The following is a 20,355-nucleotide window of genomic DNA, read 5'->3' on the forward strand; positions in this document are numbered from 1 at the left end:
TTCTAAGTCAGCTGATTTTCTCTTTAGAAAGGGTCAGATAAAGACTAACTCTATAGATTGTAATTGTACATTTTTTTTTTTTAGAAACCTAGAGAAAGGCCATTCAAAAGGGGAGTAAAATGGGACTTTCCCAACTTCCATAATTTTGCACCTATACCACGTGTCTGTTGGTCAAGCAAAAACATGCAAAGAACAGCAGCAGAGCAGGTCGAGGGCACTCACAGCTCGCTTTTCCTACCTGGAGACAGGAGTAGCAAAATAACACTAATAATGATGGAGGCCTTTGTTTTTGTTTGTATCATAAGCCTGCTGCATAACTGGAAAAACATGGGGAGGAGTCAGCATAGGTTGTGCACATCTTTTAAAGGGGACACTAAGGATGAACCAAAGTTTTAGGTTCTCCTAGCTTCTTCTCAAGACCTACTTTCTGTTAAAGCAGCAGTAGGCAGTTTGCTGCAATGGGTTTCTCATTCTGCCTGTAGATCTGTTCCTCTCTTCATGCCCAGGCTATTTTCCTTAGGAATCGATCCCTTCTCGCAATAGTTGGAGGTAGTTTTAATTATTATTTAGCAGGGCCAGCAGACAGTGGGTCCAGGCATTCATCTGAATTCTTCACTGTCCCAGTACTTGGTTCCTGGCACCGAGTGGTCTCCAGTCCTGAGGGGTCACAGTGCTGGTGTACTTCGGATTTGGCAGTTGAATTTTGGCTTTCTTCCCAAGGGAAAGAGGCTTGTAATTTTCATTTGACAGAAGGAAAAAAGATAGTCTTGCCCTGAATGCCTTTGCTGCAGTTTCATGCATATGGCAGCACTGTGCTTGAACCTTCTTTTCACTGTCTTTGCAATGATGTTGTAAATGCAGGAAATCACTTAGCTTTAAAAGTTGAGCGTTTGGTCTTATTTATGTGAAGACCCTTTTTAACATATCATGAATTAGGTGCAACAGCAGGTAGTGTCTGGGATGTTAAGGGTGTACCGTGATAAACATTAAAAGATGTAATGTTCCCTTAAGCTTTATGTTCTTAAAAATTTTCAGTGTGAATGTCATAATTATATATTTTTGTGGAAATTTCTCCTAGTTATTGTTATTGTGCAAAATATAGTATCATTTAAGCAAATGATAGTTTAACTTTTATTTTAGACATCCTAAAGGATATAAATTGTATTGCATAGGCATTAAAAGTTTTTATTTAATTTTGTATGTGTAAAGTGTTAGGTAAAAATATTTTTCACTTATCCATTCACTTTGTTACTTGAATTTTGTGTTAACTGGTCTGAAACAGTGATCGATTTGGTAATATAGCTCTTTTAATCCAAGAAGCACCCATGCCTCGGTTGTGCTGATTAGAGTAGTAATGGTGCCCAGTCATGTTTGTGTTGGCAGGAGCCAGGGTTAGTTAACACATCCATTGTGTCCTCTTGGTATGTTTGTGCCTACCAAGACACCAGTACTTTAAAACGGTTTTTGATGGTTTTTAATTTATAATCATGGCCATAAACCTTTAATCACAAAATTAAAATGAAAAAACAGTTGAGTTTTAAAACCTTACTGTGGTGGACTAATTAAGCAGTTGTTTTCTGTGTATACAAAGTTTTTTCAAACACACCACTGTAAGTGTTCTCATTGTCACTTTAAATTTCAACCATGCCCTACTGTTGTCTTTTAAGAATCAGATGTACTATTGGTACAATTGCACACCAAAAATAAGCCAAGCAGTTCACACACTAACTGGATCCCTGCTTATGCAAGTAAAGGAAAGACGGAAACAACTAAAAAATGATAGCCTTGTGTTCTCTTTTGTCTAGCATGTTTCTAAAGCTGGCAACCCAGAGTCCAAGCTTTTAATATCAAGTGAAATGTTGCCTCAGATTGGTACAATGTAGTTAGCTAATCTGAATATAGTGATCTTGTGCAAGGCTTGAAAACAGATACTCTTTCTGCCACTCCCTGGATGTCTGCAGCCTTTGATAATTATAGTAAATCTCAAATGCAGTCAAGTTATGGTTCAGAAGAAGAAAGGTCAGTAGAGTCTATGAATGGTGTAAAACATTGGATGTTTACCATCACTCCTAAAATCAAAATTTATACTGGAGTGGAGAGTATTCCATTATGTAGACTTATCAACTTTGCTAAGTGCTTTTCAGATTGCTTTAAAATCTTCCAAGATTTTAAGAGATATGTAAGGTTAAGTTGCAAATATAACGGAAATGCTGTATATCTTTTGAAGTGATAAAATCCATGTTGTAGTAATGCTGTTGTAAGTAATATTTTAATGTCTCTCTTTGCCCGTTTTCTATTTCAGCACATTCATTGTGGTGAATATTCATAGCATTATAATTGCTTAGCCATTGAATAATAACATTTGTTAGTGGAAACTGGAAAGTTTATTTGTGAAATTATGCAGAATTCCTTTTTCTATTTCCAATATTTGCTGACATTAAATAAAAATATTCAAGCCGGAGGCGGGGCAAGATGGCAGACTGGTGAGCTGTATGTTTTAGTTACTCCTCCAGGAAAGTAGGTAAAAAGCCAGGAACTGCGTGGACTGGACACCACAGAGCAATCTGTCTTTGGGCATACTTCATACAACACTCATGAAAACGTGGAACTGCTGAGATCAGCGAAATCTGTAAGTTTTTGCGGCCAGGGGACCCGCGCCCCTCCCTGCCAGGCTCAGTCCCGGGGGAGGAGGGGCTGTCAGCTCCAGGAAGGAGAAGGGAGAATTGCAGTGGCTGCTCTTATCGGAAACTCATTCTACTGATTCAAACTCCAACCATAGATAGACTGAGGCCAGACACCAGAGACTCTGAGAGCAGCCAGCCCAGCAGAGAGGAGACAGGCATAGAAAAAAAAAACACGAAAAACTCCAAAATAAAAGCAGAGGATTTTTGGAGTTCTGGTGAACACAGAAAGGGGAAGGGCGGAGATCAGGCCTTGAGGCGCATATGCAAATCCCGAAGCAAGGCTGATCTCTCTGCCATGTGCACCTTTCCTTAATGGCCCTGGTTGCTTTGTCTATTAGCATTTCAATAACCCATTAGATCTCTGAGGAGGGCCGTTTTTTTTTTTTTTTTTTAAATCCTTTTTGCTTTTTCTAAAACAATTACTCTAAGAAGCTCAATACAGAAAGCTTCAAAGAATTGAAATTTGGGCACGTCAAGTCAAGAGCAGAACTAAGAGAGCTCTGAGACAAAAGGCAATAATCCAGTGGCTGAGAAAATTCACTAAACAACACAACTTCCCAAGAAAAGGGGGGTGTCCGCTCACAGCCACCATCCTGGGGGACAGGAAACACTCCTGCCCATCGCCAGCCCCATAGCCCAGAGCTGCCCCAGACAACCCAGTGTGACGGAAGTGCTTCAAATAACAGGCACACACCACAAAACTGGGCGTGGACATTAGCCTTCCCTGCAACCTCAGCTGAATGTCCCAGAGCTGGGAAGGGGGAGCAGTGTGAATTAACAGAGCCCCATTCAGCCATCATTTGAGCAGACTGGGAGCCTCCCAACACAGCCCAGCAGCCCAGAACTGCCCTGGGGGGACGGCACTCACCTGTGACATAGCACAGTCATCCCTCAACAGAGGACCCGGGGTGCACAGCCTGGAAGAGGGGCCCACTTGCAAGTCTCAGGAGCCATACGCCAATACCAAAGACTTGTGGGTCAGTGGCAGAGACAAACTGTGGCAGGACTGAACTGAAGGATTAGACTATTGCAGTAGCTTTAAAACTCTAGGATCATCAGGGAGATTTGATTGTTAGGGCCACCCCCCCTCCCCGACTGCCCAGAAACACGCCCCACATACAGGGCAGGCAACACCAACTACACACGCAAGCTTGGTACACCAATTGGGCCCCACAAGACTCACTCCCCCACTCACCAAAAAGGCTAAGCAGGGGAGATCTGGCTTGTGGAGAACAGGTGGCTCGTGGACGCCACCTGCTGGTTAGTTAGAGAAAGTGTACTCCACGAAGCTGTAGATCTGATAAATTAGAGATAAGGACTTCAATAGGTCTACAAACCCTAAAAGAACCCTATCAAGTTAAGCAAATGCCACGAGGCCAAAAACAACAGAAAATTATAAAGCATATGAAAAAACCAGACGATATGGATAACCCAAGCCCAAGCACCCAAATCAAAAGACCAGAAGAGACACACCTAGAGCAGCTACTCAAAGAACTAAAGATGAACAATGAGACCATAGTACGGGATATGAAGGAAATCAAGAAGACCCTAGAAGAGCATAAAGAAGACATTGCAAGACTAAATAAAAAAATGGATGATCTTATGGAAATTAAAGAAACTGTTGACCAAATTAAAAAGATTCTGGACACTCATAGTACAAGACTAGAGGAAGTTGAACAACGAATCAGTGACCTGGAAGATGACAGAATGGAAAATGAAAGCATAAAAGAAAGAATGGGGAAAAAAATTGAAAAACTCGAAATGGACCTCAGGGATATGATAGATAATATGAAACGTCCGAATATAAGACTCACTGGTGTCCCAGAAGGGGAAGAAAAGGGTAAAGGTCTAGGAAGAGTATTCAAAGAAATTGTTGGGGAAAACTTCCCAAATCTTCTAAACAACATAAATACACAAATCATAAATGCTCAGCGAACTCCAAATAGAATAAATCCAAAAAAACCCACTCCGAGACATATACTGATCACACTGTCAAACATAGAAGAGAAGGAGCAAGTTCTGAAAGCAGCAAGAGAAAAGCAATTCACCACATACAAAGGAAACAGCATAAGACTAAGTAGTGACTACTCAGCAGCCACCATGGAGGCGAGAAGGCAGTGGCACGATATATTTAAAATTCTGAGTGAGAGGAATTTCCAGCCAAGAATACTTTATCCAGCAAAGCTCTCCTTCAAATTTGAGGGAGAGCTTAAATTTTTCACAGACAAAGAAATGCTGAGAGAATTTGCTAACAAGAGACCTGCCCTACTGGAGATACTAAAGGGAGCCCTACAGACAGAGAAACAAAGACAGGACAGAGAGACTTGGAGAAAGGTTCAGTACTAAAGAGATTCGGTATGGGTACAATAAAGGATATTAATAGAGAGAGGGAAAAATATGGCAAACATAATCCAAAGGATAAGATGGCCGATTCAAGAAATGCCTTCACGGTTTTAACGTTGAATGTAAATGGATTAAACTCCCCAATTAAAAGATATAGATTCGCAGAATGGATCAAAAAAAATGAACCATCAATATGTTGCATACAAGAGACTCATCTTAGACACAGGGACACAAAGAAACTGAAAGTGAAAGGATGGAAAAAAATATTTCATGCAAGCTACAGCCAAAAGAAAGCAGGTGTAGCAATATTAATCTCAGATAAAATAGACTTCAAATGCAGGGATGTTTTGAGAGACAAAGAAGGCCACTACATACTAATAAAAGGGGCAATTCAGCAAGAAGAAATAACAATCGTAAATGTCTATGCACCCAATCAAGGTGCCACAAAATACATGAGAGAAACATTGGCAAAACTAAAGGAAGCAATTGATGTTTCCACAATAATTGTGGGAGACTTCAACACATCACTCTCTCCTATAGATAGATCAACCAGACAGAAGACCAATAAGGAAATTGAAAACCTAAACAATCTGATAAATGAATTAGATTTAACAGACATATACAGGACATTACATCCCAAATCACCAGGATACACATACTTTTCTAGTGCTCATGGAACTTTCTCCAGAATAGATCATATGCTGGGACATAAAACAAGCCTCAATAAATTTAAAAAGATTGAAATTATTCAAAGCACATTCTCTGACCACAATGGAATACAATTAGAAGTCAATAACCATCAGAGACTTAGAAAATTCACAAATACCTGGAGGTTAAACAACACACTCCTAAACAATCAGTGGGTTAAAGAAGAAATAGCAAGAGAAATTGCTAAATATATAGAGACGAATGAAAATGAGAACACAACATACCAAAACCTATGGGATGCAGCAAAAGCAGTGCTAAGGGGGAAATTTATAGCACTAAACGCATATATTAAAAAGGAAGAAAGAGCCAAAATCAAAGAACTAATGGATCAACTGAAGAAGCTAGAAAATGAACAGCAAACCAATCCTAAACCAAGTACAAGAAAAGAAATAACAAGGATTAAAGCAGAAATAAATGACATAGAGAACAAAAAAACAATAGAAAGGATAAATATCACCAAAAGTTGGTTCTTTGAGAAGATCAACAAGATCGACAAGCCCCTAGCTAGACGGACAAAATCAAAAAGAGAGAAGACCCATATAAACAAAATAATGAATGAAAAAGGTGACATAACTGCAGATCCTGAAGAAATTAAAAAAATTATAAGAGGATATTATGAACAACTGTATGGCAACAAACTGGATAATGTAGAAGAAATGGACAATTTCCTGGAAACATATGAACAACCTAGACTGACCAGAGAAGAAATAGAAGACCTCAACCAACCCATCACAAGCAAAGAGATCCAATCAGTCATCAAAAATCTTCCCACAAATAAATGCCCAGGGCCAGATGGCTTCACAGGGGAATTCTACCAAACTTTCCAGAAAGAACTGACACCAATCTTACTCAAACTCTTTCAAAACATTGAAAAAAATGGAACACTACCTAACTCATTTTATGAAGCTAACATCAATCTAATACCAAAACCAGGCAAAGATGCTACAAAAAAGGAAAACTACCGGCCAATCTCCCTCATGAATATAGATGCAAAAATCCTCAACAAAATACTTGCAAATCGAATCCAAAGACACATTAAAAAAATCATACACCATGACCAAGTGGGGTTCATTCCAGGCATGCAAGGATGGTTCAACATAAGAAAAACAATCAATGTATTACAACACATTAAAAACTCGAAAGGGAAAAATCAATTGATCATCTCAATAGATGCTGAAAAAGCATTTGACAAAATCCAACATCCCTTTTTGATAAAAACACTTCAAAAGGTAGGAATTGAAGGAAACTTCCTCAACATGATAAAGAGCATATATGAAAAACCCACAGCCAGCATAGTACTCAATGGTGAGAGACTGAAAGCCTTCCCTCTAAGATCAGGAACAAGACAAGGATGCCCGCTGTCACCACTGTTATTCAACATTGTGCTGGAAGTGCTAGCCAGGGCAATCCGGCAAGACAAAGAAATAAAAGGCATCCAAATTGGAAAAGAAGAAGTAAAACTGTCATTGTTTGCAGATGATATGATCTTATATCTAGAAAACCCTGAGAAATCAACGATACACCTACTAGAGCTAATAAACAAATTTAGCAAAGTAGCGGGATACAAGATTAATGCACATAAGTCAGTAATGTTTCTATATGCTAGAAATGAACAAACTGAAGAGACACTCAAGAAAAAGATACCATTTTCAATAGCAACTAAAAAAATCAAGTACCTAGGAATAAACTTAACCAAAGATGTAAAAGACCTATACAAAGAAAACTACATAACTCTACTAAAAGAAATAGAAGGGGACCTTAAAAGATGGAAAAATATTCCATGTTCATGGATAGGAAGGCTAAATGTCATTAAGATGTCAATTCTACCCAAACTCATCTACAGATTCAATGCAATCCCAATCAAAATTCCAACAACCTACTTTGCAGACTTGGAAAAGCTAGTTATCAAATTCATTTGGAAAGGGAAGATGCCTCGAATTGCTAAAGACACTCTAAAAAAGAAAAACGAAGTGGGAGGACTTACACTCCCTGACTTTGAAGCTTATTATAAAGCCACAGTTGCCAAAACAGCATGGTACTGGCACAAAGATAGACATATAGATCAATGGAATCGAATTGAGAACTCAGAGATAGACCCTCAGATCTATGGCCGACTGATCTTTGATAAGGCCCCCAAAGTCACCGAACTGAGCCATAATGGTCTTTTCAACAAATGGGGCTGGGAGAGTTGGATATCCATATCCAAAAGAATGAAAGAGGACCCCTACCTCACCCCCTACACAAAAATTAACTCAAAATGGACCAAAGATCTCAATATAAAAGAAAGTACCATAAAACTCCTAGAAGATAATGTAGGAAAACATCTTCAAGACCTTGTATTAGGAGGCCACTTCCTAGACTTTACACCCAAAGCACAAGCAACAAAAGAGAAAATAGATAAATGGGAACTCCTCAAGCTTAGAAGTTTCTGCACCTCAAAGGAATTTCTCAAAAGGTAAAGAGGCAGCCAACTCAATGGGAAAAAATTTTTGGAAACCATGTATCTGACAAAAGACTGATATCTTGCATATACAAAGAAATCCTACAACTCAATGACAATAGTACAGACAGCCCAATTATAAAATGGGCAAAAGATATGAAAAGACAGTTCTCTGAAGAGGAAATACAAATGGCCAAGAAACACATGAAAAAATGTTCAGCTTCACTAGCTATTAGAGAGATGCAAATTAAGACCACAATGAGATACCATCTAACACCGGTTAGAATGGCTGCCATTAAACAAACAGGAAACTACAAATGCTGGAGGGGATGTGGAGAAATTGGAACTCTTATTCATTGTTGGTGGGACTGTATAATGGTTCAGCCACTCTGGAAGTCAGTCTGGCAGTTCCTTAGAAAACTAGATATAGAGCTACCATTCGATCCAGCGATTGCACTTCTCGGTATATACCCGAAAGATCGGAAAGCAGTGACACGAACAGATATCTGCACGCCAATGTTCATAGCAGCATTATTCACAATTGCCAAGAGATGGAAACAACCCAAATGTCCTTCAACAGATGAGTGGATAAATAAAATGTGGTATATACACACGATGGAATACTACGCGGCAGTAAGAAGGAACGATCTGGTGAAACATATGACAACATGGATGAACCTTGAAGACATAATGCTGAGCGAAATAAGCCAGGCACAAAAAGAGAAATATTATATGCTACCACTAATGTGAACTTTGAAAAATGTAAAACAAATGGTTTATAATGTAGAATGTAGGGGAACTAGCAGTAGAGAGCAATTAAGGAAGGGGGAACAATAATCCAAGAAGAACAGATAAGCTATTTAACGTTCTGGGGATGCCCAGAAATGACTATGGTCTGTTAATTTCTGATGGATGTAGTAGGAACAAGTTCACTGAAATGTTGCTATATTATGTAACTTTCTTGGGGTAAAGTAGGAACATGTTGGAAGTTAAGCAGTTATCTTAGGTTAGTTGTCTTTTTCTTACTCCCTTGCTATGGTCTCTTTGAAATGTTCTTTTATTGTATGTTTGTTTTCTTTTTAACTTTTTTTTTCATACAGTTGATTTGAAAAAAGAAGGGAAAGTTAAAAAAAAAAAAAAAAGAAAAAAAGAAAAAAGACAAACAAGGAAAAAAAAAAAAAAAAAGATGTAGTGCCCCCTTGAGGAGCCTGTGGAGAATGCAGGGGTATTCGCCTACCCCACCTCCATGGTTGCTAACATGACCACAGACATAGGGGACTGGTGGTTTGATGGGTTGAGCCCTCTACCATAAGTTTTACCCTTGGGAAGACGGTTGCTGCAAAGGAGAGGCTAGGCCTCCCTGTATTTGTGCCTAAGAGTCTCCTCCTGAATGCCTCTTTGTTGCTCAGATGTGGCCCTCTCTCTCTGGCTAAGCCAACTTGAAAGGTGAAATCACTGCCCTCCCCCCTACGTGGGATCAGACACCCAGGGAAGTGAATCTCCCTGGCAACGTGGAATATGACTCCCGGGGAGGAATGTAGACCTGGCATCGTGGGATGGAGAACATCTTCTTGACCAAAAGGGGGATGTGAAAGGAAATGAAATAAGCTTCAGTGGCAGAGAGATTCCAAAACGAGCCGAGAGATCACTCTGCTGGGCACTCTTACGCACACTTTAGACAACCTTTTTTAGGTTCTAAAGAATTGGGGTAGCTGGTGGTGGATACCTGAAACTATTAAACTACAACCCAGAACCCATGAATCTCGAAGACAGTTGTATAAAAATGTAGCTTATGAGGGGTGACAGTGGGATTGGGAATGCCATAAGGACCAAACTCCACTTTGTCTAGTTTATGGATGGATGTGTAGAAAAGTAGGGGAAGCAAACAAACAGACAAAGGTACCTAGTGTTCTTTTTTACTTCAATTGCTCTTTTTCACTCTAATTATTATTCTTGTTATTTTTGTGTGTGTGCTAATGAAGGTGTCAGGGATTGATTTAGGTGATGAATGTACAACTGTGTAATGGTACTGTAAACAATCGAAAGTACAATTTGTTTTGTATGACTGCGTGGTATGTGAATATATCTCAATAAAATGATGATTAAAAAAAAAAAAAAATATTCAAGCCACTGATGTAATAAAAAAAGATAGGAATAGAAGGGAACTTCCTGAACATGATAAAGGGCATGTAAGAAAAACCCACAGCTAACATTGTACTTAGTGGTGAAAGACTGAAAGCTTTCCCTCTAATATCAGGAATAAGACAAGGATGCCCACTGTCACCGCTGTTAGTCAACAATGTGCTAGAAGTTCTAGCTAGAGCAGTTAGGCAAGAGAAAAAAATAAAAGGTATCCAAATTGGAAAGGAAGAAGTAAAATTTTCAGTATTCAAGCTGACATGATCCTATATATAGAAAGTCCCAAAAATCTACAACAAAGCTACTACAGCTAATAAACAAGTTCAGCAAAGTGGCGGGATACAAGATCAATACCCAAATATCAGTAGTGTTTCTATACACTAGTAATGAGCAATCTGAGGAGGAAATCAAGAAAAAAATTCTATTTACAATAAAAACTAAAAGAATCAAATATATAGGAATAAATCTAATCAAAGATGTAAAGGACTTGTACACAGAAAACTATAAAACATTGCTAAAAGAAATTAAAGAAGACCTAAATAAATGTATTCATGGATTGGAAGACTACATATATTAAGATGTCAATTCTACCCAAGTTGATTTACAGATTCAATGCAATCCCAATCAAAATTCCAACAGCCTACTTTGCAGAAGTGGAAAAGCCAATTATCAAATTTACTTGGAAGGCACCATGAATAGCCAAAAACATATTGAAAAAGAAGAATGAAGTTGGAGGACTATCACTTCCTGACTTTAAAGCATATTACAAAGCTACAGTGGTCAAAACAGCATGGTACTGGCATAAAGATAGATGTAGTGACCAGTGGAATCAAATTGACCATCTAGAGGTGGACCCTCTCATCTATGGACATTTGGTCTTTGATAAGGCAGTCAAGTCAACTCAACTGGGACTGAGCAGCCTCTTCAACAAATGGTGCTTGAAGAACTGGGTATCTATATCCAAAAGAATGAAAGAGGACCCCTACTTCACACCTTATAAAAAAATTAACTCAAAATTGATCAAAGACCTAAAAATTAGAGCTAAGAATATAAAACTTTTAGAAGAAAATGTAGGGAAATATCTTAAAGATCTTGTGATAGGAGGTGGTTTCCTAGACCTTACACCCAAAGTGTGAGCAATGAAAAGAAGAAATAGATAAATGGGATCTCCTCAAAATTGAATACTATCTTTATGTCAGTACCACGCTACTTTGATTACTGTAACTTAGTAATAAGCTACAGTGGTCAAAACAGCATGGTACTGGCACAAAGACATACATATACACCAATGGAATAAAACTGAGAGTTCAGAAATAAACCCTCAGATCTACGGCCAATTGATTTTTGACAAGGATGCCAAGTCCACTCAACTGGGAAAGAATAGTCTCTTCAACAAATGCTACTGGGAGAACTGGATATCCATATGCAAAAGAATGAAGGAGCCCCCTATCTCACATGATATTCAAAAATTGACTCAAAATGGATCAAAGATTTAAATATAAGAGCCAGAACCATAAAACTACTAGAAGATAATGTAGCGAAGCATCTTCAAGATCTTCTGGTAGGTAATCTTTTCTTAGACTTTACACCCAAAGCACAAGCAACAAAAGAAATAAAGCAGATAAATGGGACCTCATCAAAATTAAAACCTTTTGTTCATCAAAGGACTGCATCATGAAAATGAAAAGACAACCTACTCAATGGGAGAAAATATTTGAAAACCACAAATTCGATAAGGGTTTAATATCCAGAATATATAAAGAAATCCTAAAACTCAACAATAAAGACAAACAACCCAATTAAAAATGGACAAAATACTTCAACAGACATTTTTCCAAAGAGCAAATACAAATGGCTAAAAAAGCACATGAAAAGATGTTCAACATTACTACTTATTGGGGAAATGCAAATCAAAACCACAGTGAGATATCATTTCATACCTCCTAGAGTGGCTACCATTAAAAAAACAGAAAACTACAAATGTTGGAGAGAACGTGGAAAAATAGGAACACTTTTTCACTGCTGGTGGGAATTAAAACTGTGGAAGCCACTGTGGAAGAAAGTTTGGTAGTTCCTCAGGAAGTTAAAAATAGAATTACCATAAAATCTGGCAATCCTGCTACTAGGTATACACCCAGAAGAACTGAAAGCAGGGACTCAAACAGACATTTGCACACTGATGTTCACAGGGATATTACCCACAATTGACAAAAGATGAAAGCAATCCAAGCACCCATCAATCAATGAATGGCTAAACAAAATGTGGTATATACATACAATGGAATATTATTCAGCTGTAAGAAGGAATGAAGTCCTAATGCATTCAACAACATGCATGAATCTTAAGGACATTATGTTCAGTGAAATAAGTCAGACACAAAAGGACAAATATTGTATGATCTCATTGATATGATCTAATTTTAATAAGCAAACTCGTAAAGTTAGAAACTAGAATATAGGTTACCAGGGGATAGAATGGGGTTAGGGAAGGGGAAGCTGATGCATAATTTGTGCAGAATTTCTAATTAGGTTGAGGGTAAATATTTGGAAATGGATAGTGGTGATGGTAGCACATTGTTGTGAGTATTACCAGCAGTGCTGAATTTTGCATGTGAATGTAGTTGAAAGGGAAAGTTTTAAGTCATGTATGTCACTAGAAGGAAAGTTAGAGGATAAAATAAGGAACTGTAAAACACTGTGAACCCTGTTGTGGACAATAACTGGGCTATTAGTACAAATATAAGAATGTTCTTTTATGAAGTATAATAAATGTATGTCACCATTACAAGTGTTAATAATAGGCTGGTATATGGGAAAAAACATACCTAATGCAAACCATGGATTATAGTTAACAGTAATATTTTAATATTCTTTCATCGATAGTGACAAAGGTCCCACAAAGTGTCAACAATAGGGGGTATATGGGAATGTTGTATTTTTTACATGACTTATGTAAACCTACAACTTCTCTAATTAAAAAAAAAAAAACACAATTACAGAAAAAAACACATTATACTCTGTGAAGAAACCAGACCCAGAGTACTACATATTGTATGACTCCATTTGTATAAAATATAAATATAAATATATCTATAGAGATAGAATTAGATTAGTGGTTATGTAGGGTGGGGGAAGGATAGAGGTGTTGAGAGGGGACTCCTAAGCAGTAAGGGATTTTTCTTTTTGGAGAAATGAAAATATTCTAAAATTGATTGTGGTGATGAATGCACAACTAAGAGCCACTGACTACAGACTTTGGATGGACTGTATGGCATCTGAATATATTTTAATAAATATGCCTTAAAAACATACAGCCTAACAAATTATGACACATTGACTCTTTCCCCCCTTATGTTTCCCACGAAAATCACTGCAAAGCTATATTTACACCAAGCGCTGTAAGACCCTGCCACTTACATGTTCCCAACTTTGGGGTATATGTGGAGTTTTGTGAAAATTATTCTGATGTTTGGATTATTAGAAAAAATTGTTTTGCTACTCAATTTTCCATCCTACAATGTTACAGAGAAGAAAACTACCTTGATTCCCTCTTCCACCCTTGAATTCAATCTAGCAATCAATGAGCTCTAGTTCTTTCAATTCTTCTTGGATAATGGTCACACTGTATTATTAAATTAGAAAAATAAGACATCTAATTTCCCTCACCTATAACAGTTATATGATCTTTTTGTTCATGTTCAATTTGCTCCAGTCCATTGAGTTCCTAGTGTGCCAATTCCAACAGAATCACAATGTGTAATTTTTACAGGAGCACCTCATTCTAAGGGAATAAGGTGTTCTGCCTAAGAGGATTCCCAGAAAACTAAAGTTTTCTATTTGACCACAGAAACTTTATTGTACTATGTAAATGGAGATAGCCTTACATTTATCTACAATATCCATGTGTCTGTTTAAAGATGTGCCTTGCACCGTCTCTGGGAAGTTCCTTCTGCTTGGCACCTGCCACAAGCAGTATTCTCATTGTCATAAAATCACCTATTTCATAAACGGAGGGTGTTATGGATTGAATTGTGCTCCCCTTCCCACAATGATGTGTTTAAGTCCTAACCTTCAGACTCATGAGTGTGACCTTATTTGGAAAAAGGCCCTTTGAAGATGCTATTAGTTAAGATTAGAGTGGGCCCTAATCCAATAGGCCTAGTGCCTTATAGGAAGGGGAGAATAGGACACAGACAGACAGACAAGGGAGAGACTGCCATGTGACGATGGAGGCACAGAGTGCCACTGACTGCGAGCAGGCCACCACAGAAGCCAAGGGAGAGGCATGGAACAGATTCTCCCCTACTGACAGCCAACACCTTGATTTCAGATTTCTGGCTTTCGGGACCACAAGAGAAGGTATTTCTGCTGTTTTAAGCCTCTCAGTCTGTGTACTTTGTTTTGGCAGTCCTGACAAACTAATAGAGTTTCAGGGAACGGCCGAGGCAGGCTGAGGATACAGCGACAGCTCTGCAGGGGCATTTCCCTCCTGGTTGTGCTGCTGCCCTGCTCATCCCAGGCTCAGCTTCCTCGGCCAGGCTGGGTCCAAGTGGAGCGAGCCCCTTACCCCTCAGGACGCTGGCCCTACTCCCTGAACTGAAGCCTTCGGCACAGAAAGAGCCCCACTCCGTTATTCTCTCATCTCTCACATGGCCCTCACCATTCCACTGGCTTCAACCTCGTGAACTTAACGTCCACTTCTAGTCCCCACTCTTCCTGTTTCTTGATTTAAATTCTCAAGATGGATCGGAGCAGCCCAGCTCATCTCTATGTGTCCAGCCACTGTGCTGGCCAACCAATGGCCAGCCTTTGGGTCAGATGCAACTGTGGATTGAACTGTGTCCCCCCAAAAGATATACTGGAGTCCTAAGTCCCACTATCTGTGAACGTGACCCTGTTTGGAACTAGGGTCTTTGCAGATGGAATCAAGTTAAAATGAGGTCCTACTGGATTAAGGTAGGCCCTAATCAAATGATCAGAGTCCTCAAAAGATGGAAATTTGGACACAGAGACACATGGAGAGGCCATGTGAAGAGGGGGGCAGAGTTTGGAGTCGTGCTGCCACAAGCCACAGAATGCCAAGGATTGGCAACCACCAGCAGCCAGGAAGAGGCCAGGAAGGATTCTCCCTACAGATTTCAGAGGGAGCGTGGCCCAGCCAACACCTTTGATTTCTGTCCCCCTGGCCCAGAACTGCAAGACATTAAATTTCTCTTGCTTTAAGCCACCCAATTTATGGCATTTTGTTACAGCAGCTCTAGGAAACTAAAACACTTGTCCAACCCAGTCCCTTCTACAACATCTCCACCAAGGGTCTGTCCAGCCTCTGCTCGGATCTCTCCAGTGATAAGGAACTCTCCTATGTCCAGAGGCAATGCATTCTGACTTTAAATGGCTATTAAAACTGTACTGCATATTGTGCTTAAACATCATGCCCTGTTAGCCTCCACCCAGTGATCCAAGTTTCCACTCTGGGGCTGATCAGCACAGAGAAGCAAGCGTCACAAAGACCCTGTGCTCCTGAGGCAGGCTGTGACTGAGCAAGATGACACCAACTCCCCTTGCTGTACAAAAAAAAAAAAAAAAAAAAAAAAAAGGAGCATTAAAAACTGGAGATACGGAGGATAGGAACACCTGAGGATTAAAAGGGTACAGTATATGGGAAGCTCTGGCATGTGGTAATTGTATTAGTCAGGGGTCTCCAAAGAAACAGAATTTAAGAGATTTACTACAAGAATTGGCTCATGGAACCATAGGGGATGGGCAAGCCCAAATTCCATAGGATAGGCTGTAAGTTGGAAACTCAATGAACGTAACAAATTCCCCATGAGAAACCACAAGTTGGGAATCTGATGAAAGTGATGAAGAATCCCCAGGAAAAGACGGCCAGCCAAAGTAGAGATAGAAACGCTTCCTTTTTTCTCTGACTGCTAAAATCCCCAGTTCTCCCTTTAAGGCCTCCAACTGATTGGATGAAGACACTCCTCTCAATATTGAGGGTAATCTCCTTTGTTGATTGTAGATGCAATCATCTGTGGATGCAAGTGACTAACTAATGATGTAAATTCATCTATGAAATACCCTCACAGTAACATCAGGCCAGTGCCTGCTTAACCAAACAACTGGACACCATAACCTAGCCAAGATGACACATGAAATTAACCATCATAGTGGTCACAGTGACATTCATTATTACTTTTCCTTTCTTCCTCTGCTTGTCAACCCTTCAAATACTTGCAAATACCCATCACGTGTCCTCTAAAGCTTCTCTCATCCAGGGTAAACATCCACAAGGTCTTTAATCTTAAGGTATGTTTTAAAGATCCTTTCTCATCTAGAACTCATTCCCATTTATCAACAGATAATGCTCCTTTTTCTATTTCTAGTTTTATATATCATCCATTTTAAATGATTGTTAAATTGAGGACAAATCATGCCAAAGGCTCTTTATGAGCCAGATGGGAAAGCCTAAAGGAGACCCCTCCCAAGGAGGCCACCCATGGTGCTGATTGTACCCCCAAACGTCACGCAGAGGGGACCCAGTGGAAGTTCCGTGGCCTGTCCAACCAGCAGCTTCCAATCATCCTGTTAGGTGATGGTTCACCTGCTTCCTGGCCGGATCACTGGAGAATCTTCTTGAAGCCTGGCCCCACTCTGCTTCCTCTTCCCATGTGAGCCAAGGCACTGCTGGCCAGAGCAGGGGTCATTCTGACAAATGCTGGGCTTAGTGATCCTGCCTGCCAAGAAGGGAAGTGTGACAGTCGTTTCTTCCCATTGTTTCCCTAATTCCTCTCTGAGCTCTCCTATAAAACTCCGTGGGGTGCAGGATAGGGCTGAGGCTCTGCTATACCCACCCTTGTCCCCAAGAACAGGATGGTCTCCCAGATGGCTCATGTCCGTCAGGGGCCACTGGATCATGGTGAAGGCCAGGTCCAAACCCACACTCTTCTTGACTCCTCCCACCTGCAAGCTCCAGATGAGCACCTTAGAGAGGGGCCTCCACCCTGAGAGCTCTCCATTCTCTCATAGACTCAGACACACCCTGCAGTGTTGCTAGAAGGTGGTCTCCTCTAGTACTCTCCTGGCTCCAGAGTGGCCGCCATACTGCACTGCCAGGTGCTGCCCGCCCCCATTCAGCCTTATGACCCTTCTGAAAGCAGCCTTAAGCAATATGGGATTCTTACTCCACATGAGCTCAGTGACGGGGCCGGTTGAAGAGTACAGACACTGTTGGCTTCCTTCCCAACAGCCATTCTCCCCTCTTCTTTGCTAACAGGACTCACATTTTTTTCAAACTTTAGGCATCACTGCATCAGGGACGTGGACCCAGACAATTGTGGTGATCCTACTACTCTTTGCCGTGGGGGTGGGGGTGGGCGGTGGGCAAGTGATCCAGTTCCAGCCCATGATATCTGAGGGGAAGTCTCCTGGGAGCTTTGGGAAAGGATTTGCTAATAGGAGATGCTTGAGGAGAAAGTCTCCTTCCCATCTCTGTACACCACATGAGGCCACAATGCCTGAAGTTTAACAGCCATTTTGCAACCAAAGAGAGAAAAGCATGAGGATAAAAGCCAAGGTGCTGAGGACAGCAGGACAGAAAGCTGAAAGACACAGGGGCCTTTGATAATGTCAAATGAAGTGTTCACCACACACAGCTAGGAGGACGCATATACTCTGACCAATCGGAGCCAGACTGAATGGGAAAAAAGGCAAGACTCCTGATACTTCAAACAAACAGCCGAACCCCATCCCTCTGCCGAAGAACTTTCCCTGATAGCCCAAGGTATGAAAGACTTGGCTATGGAGAAGCAAATGTTCCGAAGTCTTGGGGGTCTTCTAAGAACATGCTAGAAGGTGTTGGCCTTCACCTAGCCCGGGTTGAACACATTCCTGGGAAGAATCTTAGTCACTGCAGAGCACAGGACAGGAGTCTACTTAAATCTCAATAGAGAGACCCACAAAAGACGCATCCAACAGTTACGTGCTGTGTCCTGTCGCCAGTGGGGCCACACATGCCAGGGTGCAAGCAGCCCTCTGCCAAGATGACGGGCAGCATCTGGGCCTCCGCAGAGCATGCTCGGCCTCTGAGCCGGGCCGCCTGTCCTGGACTGTGGTCAGCCCAGGCTAAGTGAAGACCAGCACCTTCTAGCATGTGCTTAGAGGACCCTGAGCCTTCAGAACGTTCACTTCTCCACAGCCACATCCTTTTTCAGCCAGGTATTTTTAGCCTTTTTTTTTTTTTTAACTATAAATTTTATCATGTTAGCATTTACCCGATTTTGGTCTGTACAATTTATGAATCCTGTTCTGACATCCGACTTAGTAGCTCTCATTCCCTGCTTGTGTCATGTGTAAATCTGATCAATGTTCTTAACCTAGTAACTGATAAAAACTCAAACCAGCCAGTCGCAGAAGCCCCAATAACCTCTATAGGAAAATCCTTATTGTTCAGTTTACTTAACAAGGCACAATTTCAAAAAGCAATTAACTATCTTGCAGACTGCAAGAATCACAACAATTCTAGGAAACAGTCTGTTTTACTGTGAAATTGTAGAACCAAAAATCATCCAATTCTTGGGATGCTAAAGGAAAGACTCTCTAAAATATGGCAAGTTATAAATGACTCTGCAGATTATTCCTCTATAAATCACCAAAAATACATCTAGAAAATTACTGGATACCTCCAAGACTCTATAAAACCCTGCCTCTGCCCACAATTTCATGGGAAGGAGCTACGATGTGCACCTCTCACCCAGACTGGCTGGCCTGGAAGGTGACAGGGAGAGGCAGGCACCAAGGACTGCCCTCCCACCAAAAAGACACACCACGGGAGAGGATTCCTTCTTCCTAAGGAAATTAGGGGCAATTGGGAGAGGGAAAGATGTTGGGCAGCCAAACCCTGGTGAATGTCCATAAAACCTTACCCCTCACCCCAAACAGAATATCACTCTGTTTATGTCTTTCTGGGAGCTTACTCAAAAATGTCCTTGCTTATTTGTTGGTCTCCCTTTCTAGAATACAAATTCTGTGAGGCTAGGGGTCTTGCATGCCTATTCACTCTAAAATACTAGGAGCTGATTATACATTAGACACTCAATAAATATTTGCTGATGAATGAATGAATGAGCCCCGGTTTCTTCTGATTTAAATGAAAATCATCAAATTGATCATATTTTCTGTTGAGTTAAATGCTAACCATCTGACTTATCAAATCTCCAAAAAGACAGTCTGGTATTCTGCTTACAGGTATATGGCTATGCTTTCACTTCATTTCTGTGAAAATCAGGGATTATCTGAGCTGAGCCACCATTCAATATAAACTGTCCAATATATGAAGCCTGTCTACTCACATTCAAAGGTTTTCCTTAACTTGTCTTTTATCCAAATGAGTCAAGTCTCTTCTCATAAATGAGAAATATTAAATAAATGGCTGCTTCCATAAAGAAGTAACTAGCAGAAATGATCTGCAATTTCTGTGAATAAGCTTTTCTTTAGTGTCTAAAATAATAAACACCATCTATTTACACAGACTATGTGCCATGAATTCTACACATTGATCCCAGCCCCCTGAACAATGTATGATTATCCATATGCAAGAGACATCCAGAAAACCAAGGCTCGGAAAGGATAAGCCACTTGCTCAAAGCCACCTGCTGATGAAGCAGACGTTTGAACCCAGGTCTGGCTTACTCCAAAGCTCATGACCATTTATTTTATGATGAAATCATTACCAATTACTGCACTGCATCATGTTGCTTCTCTGTACACCGTATTTCATCAAATCTAGGACAGTCTCAGTTGTAGTTGTGTACAATTTCAAATGCTGCCAATTAAAGTTATAAAACACCATCAACTGGAAGGTGCATTGCAATTTCAGAAATACTAAAATGTGTCACAATTTCAGAAATGTTAAAATGTGTATATACACACACATATATATTCACATACTTCTTAGAATCAATAAAATAAGGAAATCCACTGACCTTGAAACAAATTATTCCTATAAAACGTTATAAAATACAAATGCCTTTCTACATAATA

Source organism: Choloepus didactylus, chromosome 11 (genome assembly GCF_015220235.1).
Source record: "Choloepus didactylus isolate mChoDid1 chromosome 11, mChoDid1.pri, whole genome shotgun sequence".
Taxonomy (NCBI): Eukaryota; Metazoa; Chordata; class Mammalia; order Pilosa; family Megalonychidae; genus Choloepus; species Choloepus didactylus.